We start from the raw sequence: 5,350 nt of genomic DNA on the forward strand, positions 1-5,350 counted from the left end.
TAATAATTTAATTCCTTTTTAATGTACTTTTTAAAAATGTTTTTAACCAGTCCTGAGAAAAGAGCGGGATACAAATAAATATAATATGATAATATAATATATTGAACTGCTCTTCTTTTTTGCGGGTGGTGCAGGAATCTCTCCCTATTTGCTCTTCTGAGTGCAACTACTCTGTAGAAATAATGCAGTTTAGCACCCCTTTAAGCACTGTACACCATCCTTTGGAATCCTGGGATTTGTAGTTTTACCGGGTCTTTAGCCTTCTCTGCCAAAGAGTGCTGGTGCCTCACAAAACCCACACATCCCTGGATTCTGTAGCATTGAGCGATGGCTGTTAAAGTGGTGTCAAACTGCATGAATTCTGCAGTGTGGTAGCAGCCTTAGGATGTAGGTCCCAAACTTTGGTCCTCCAGAGAATTTGGGCTCCCAGAATTCCTGTCTGTTGGGCAAGATGGCTGAGGCTTTTGGAAGAAGTAGTCCAAAATGCCTGGAAGACTAAAGTTTTGGGAACCATTGGCCCCATTCTCACTCAGTTATTTGCGCTGGATGGAACTGGGCAGAATCGGGTCCCCCCCTCCCAAATCTGTGCGGAAGCAAGTGCCCACTATCATTTACCTTATTCGGGGTTATTTACCACTGAATGCCCTTGCAGCTCTTTGTGGAGAATTCACATTTGTGGTACCAGTTTAAAAGAAGGCTCCTTTGCTGTCAATCAAATTCTCTTCCGCTTTCGTCAAAGGTGACGTTTCCTACAGCAACTGGCCAATGGAACGGGTGCTTCCCCCTCCTTTTTAAAAACAAAACTCACGTCAGAGTGCGCATATTCTGTCAAATTTAAAAACCTCCAGGTGTGTGTGTGTGTGTGTGTTGTCTGTAGCAAAAGCATTCACTTTTGTATCAATTTGCCAAATTGATACAAGGGAAACATTTCTAACATTCACATTGTAGCATTCGCATATTAAATAATAATAATTTAAAAAGCCTCTTAAGGTGCAGTTCCAGGAGCAAGAGGAAATGAAAGGAAAATGTAGTACAAGAATTCGAATTGTAGCATTCGAATATTACAAATAATAATAATAATAATAATAATAATAATAATAATAATAATAAGCCTCTTGCAAAGTGAGGCTGCCATTCTAGGAGCAAGAGGAAATGAAAGGGAAATGTAGCACAAGCACACACACATTCTATCTATATGTATCACCCAAAAATCATTTGCATAGTCTGTCAAAAATAATTAAAAAAATAAAAAAAGAGAGAGAAAGCTGCCTGCGAGAGCGGAGGTTTGTTCCCTTCTCTGTCCTCCCTCTGACCTACTCTGAACTTGACCCTTTCTCCAGCTCCTTCCTTCCTTCTCTTCCTGCTCCCCTGTTACCCCGATTCTGCCCTTGGCACCACCGGCTCCATCCATCACCCCGATTCTCTTGGCACCCTTTCTCCGGCTCCATCCTCCTCCTCTTCCTCTTTCTCCGTCACCCCGATTCTCTTGGCACCCTTTCTCCAAGGCTCCTTCCTTCTCCTCCTCCTCCTCCATCACCCCGATGAAGGGGAGGCATGTTCCACCCTCTGCCCTCCCTCTGACCTAAATCCCTTCCCTGAACTTGACCCAATCATGATTTGCCAGACCCGTTTTTTTTCAAAAAGATACAGCTTTTACTCCGCTTTCAAATGCCCCTGAACGGGTGTGGAAGCCTTGGATTCAATTGTGAAACGATAGGGGCCAATATGAACTTCCCGCGGTTAATCTGGGTTCTGATCCGGGGTAAAGGGTAGTCTGAATGGCCCCAACAAATGCAGTTTGACTCCCATTGAGCATCCTACGGAAGATCATCTTAGGTCTTTTTTAGCCTTCTCTGTCCATGTGTGCCAGTGCCTCATCAAACTACAAATCCTGGGTTTTTAGCCTTTTCTGTCCAAGTGTGTTGGTACCTTACCAAATTACAAATCCCGGGGTTCTGTAGGATGGATCCATGGCAGTTAAAGTGGTGTCAAACTACATTATTTCTACAGTGCAGATGCACCCCCCTGTTCTTTCTGCCTCTGGCATCAGGTTTTTTTTTTTAAAGAGGAAGTGTGTAGGAACACATCTATGGAGGTACACCTTTATGGAGATTCCAAAGGCTGAAATAAGAAAGAATAGAAATAAACTGGAATCGAGAAACAGGAGGGATAGTGGCCTCTGTTTCACTGGAGCACAAACAGTGCTGTGGAGGCTTCTCCATGCTGGGCTCCATCTTCTCTTCTCTCCTTCCCGGAAGGCTCATTAGGTCTCCTTCTCTCCATGGCGAGCTGACATTCAATTAACTGGGTGACTTCTGGGGCGAATCTAACAAGGGTCTGTTTACAAACACAGGCTGTTGGGACCATAAGGGAGGGCAGGTTAGGTCACACATGTCCCAGAGACCCCCACTTCCCAGAGACCCCCACTGGGCCAGTTTGTTCAGAAGGCTCAGAAGACGTTAAACAAGGCCTTTTGTGAATGGAAGATCAAGCATATTGCCCTCAGTGGGGAGACCAGCATTCCCCATGGCTACTGCCTCCACCTTTGGCGGGAAAAAGAGGCCAGGCCAGGCTGTGCTGCAAAAAAGAGGGTCTTGTGCCTTCATTTGCCAGCTTGTTGCCTTTGCCTTTACATTGCTTGCGCCTTTGGGCAACCCTAAGGTGAAGCGAACATGGGCTTTTCTTGGCAAGTTGCTTGAGAGGGTGGTTTGCCACTGTCATCCTCTAAGGCTGAGAGGCTGTGGTTGTGCAGGAATTGTCCAACACACAAAACCACTACACCACATTGGTTCTCATATATGCATGCTATGTGTGTGTTGTGTGCCTTCAAGTCATTTCTAACATATGGCAACCCTAAAGTGAATCTATCATGGGATTTCATGGAAGTTTTGCCCTTGCTAGCCTCTGAGGCTGATAGAGTGTGACTTGCCCAAGGCTTTAAAGGTAGGATTCTAGGGCATTTGTGATTATGGCAATGATGCCACAGTGGTAAATGTGAAAAGGAAACCGTTGTTGTTAACTGCCTTCAAGTTAGCCCCAACTCATGGTGACCCTATGAATGAGCCATCTCCAAGACGTGGATTCTTGCATGGCAGGAGGTTGGACTGGATGGCCTTTGTGGTCTCTTCCAACTCTATGATTCTATGACTCTGACAGTTCTATAACTCTATGGAGTTTATCACACAAAGGAGATTGGGAGTTTAACCCATGAATATCCCGGAAAAATCACGTAATTACGCAAAACGATTTCACACATCTCACAAAAACCACCATTAAAATGGTCACAAAGGCCTGTTACAAATGGGCACCCTAGTACACGACGAGTGCGTACTAGGGTTAGAAAGGGGCATCACTTCTTGACGCCCCTAACCCTAGTACAGACCCAGTCTGTACAAAATGGCAGCGCCCTATACAGATGGGTGTTGCCATGACTATGTCATCACCGCGCCGCCTCCAAATGAGGCGGTGCGGTTGTGACGTCATCGCGCTGCGCAAGGGCACCTAGAGCACCCTTTACGTGACGCGAGAAGGAGTTCCAAAACAGAGCTCCTTCTGCAGTTTGCATCGCTGGTACAGCCTTTAGACTGCTGTGCCAGGGACACAAGGGAGAAAGAGGCCGAGCGGCCCCTTTCTCCTCCTCCCCGCTGCCATCGGGTGTCCTTGGGGCATGAAGCCCCAAGGACACCCCTTTCCAGGCCGCGGGGAAGCGGCCTTTTGCTGCTTCCCCGCGGCCTGGAAAGCAGTGGATCGGGCCTCAGAGGCTGCCATTGTGGGCCCCGACACAGCGGGGAAAGGGCCGGTTACAGGCCGCCCCAAACGGGTGGTCTGTAACCCGCCAAAGAAGCATTAATGCATATCTTTTTACTTTTGGGATTTTAGCGACAATGCATTTCCAATATTGCTTTATTTGCACAGTTGTATGTGATAATCATTCGTGCAATTACTCACTATTTTCGCTTTATTTGTGGGATTCTTTTAAATGTGCTTTAATCTTTCTTTAATGCTGAAATTAGCCCCAGTGTGATAAAGTCTTATGTTTCTACATTATATCCTTGACAGACCTGCTCCAGTCTTGCAGACTCAGGGCAGCTCTGGCTTCCTCTATCTAGAATGAAGTCTTCCTATTTTCCTGCTGCCTTCTACCTTCCCAGGCATTAATGTCTTTTCCAGTGAGTCCTGTCTTCTCTTGATGTGGCCAAAGTACAACAGCCTCAATTTAGTCTTCTTAGCTTCTAGGGAGTGTTTCTGGATTGATTTGCTCTAGGACTCATTTATTTGTCTTTTTGGCAGTCCACCATAATGTAAAACTCTTCTCCAGCATCACATCTCAAATGAGTTGATTTTCTTCCTATCAGTTTTCCTCTCTCTCCAGCTCTCAAATCCATACATAGTAATGGGAAATATAAAGGCATGGACAATCCAAACTTTAGTATTGACTGAAATGGATCTTGTCAATCTTGTCTTGTTCTTTCATAGCTGTCCCTCCAAGTCTAGTCTTCTTCTGATTTCTTGGGCACAGTCTCCATTCTGGTCAATGACTGATCCATCCTATGGAAAATCTATGATCATTTCAATTTCTTTACCTTCATTACACTTAAGTAAATCTTATGTGGTCATTATTTTGGTTTTCTTTATATTCAGCATTAAATTTGCCTTAGCACTTTTCTCTTTGACTTTCCTCAGTAATCATTCCAAGTCCTTGCTATTTCCTACTAGCATTATGGTGTCATCTTCATAGCTCACATTGTTGACGTTCCTTCCTCTAATTTTTGCATCTCCTTCCTTTGTGTCTAATCCTGCTTTGCATATGATATATCTATCTTGCAAGTTGAAAAGATATGCAGGTAGAATGCAGCCTTGCCTGACTCCCTTTCCAATTAGAAACCATTCTGAAGGAAACAGTTACTCACTTGTAAGTCTAACTTCTAATGTTGTAACTAACTGGATGCTAGCTGTTATTTTAGGCAGTTCCTCAAATCAGAACATCCTGGGGGGATGTCTGGGGGCAACATAGGAGATGGCCTTCTCAGTGGCTTCTCCTAGGATTTGTCACTCTCTCCTTGGGGCAACCAGAATGATTTCCTGCTTGCTCTTCTTCCACTAGCAAGAGAAAATGTTTATGTTTCATCAGCATTTGAGGAATTGACTGCTAGCTAAAGTTTTTAATGTCACACTGTCTCAGCATCAGAGGATGGCAATGCCAATCCCACCTGAAGAAACTTGCCAAGAAAGCCCTGTGACTGTAATACTGTACCTCCACCTTAGGGTTGCCATAAGTTGAAAATGACATAAAGGCACACATAATAATAATAATAATAATAATAATAATAATAATAATAATAATAATAAT

Source organism: Sceloporus undulatus, chromosome 3 (genome assembly GCF_019175285.1).
Source record: "Sceloporus undulatus isolate JIND9_A2432 ecotype Alabama chromosome 3, SceUnd_v1.1, whole genome shotgun sequence".
NCBI lineage: Eukaryota > Metazoa > Chordata > Lepidosauria > Squamata > Phrynosomatidae > Sceloporus > Sceloporus undulatus.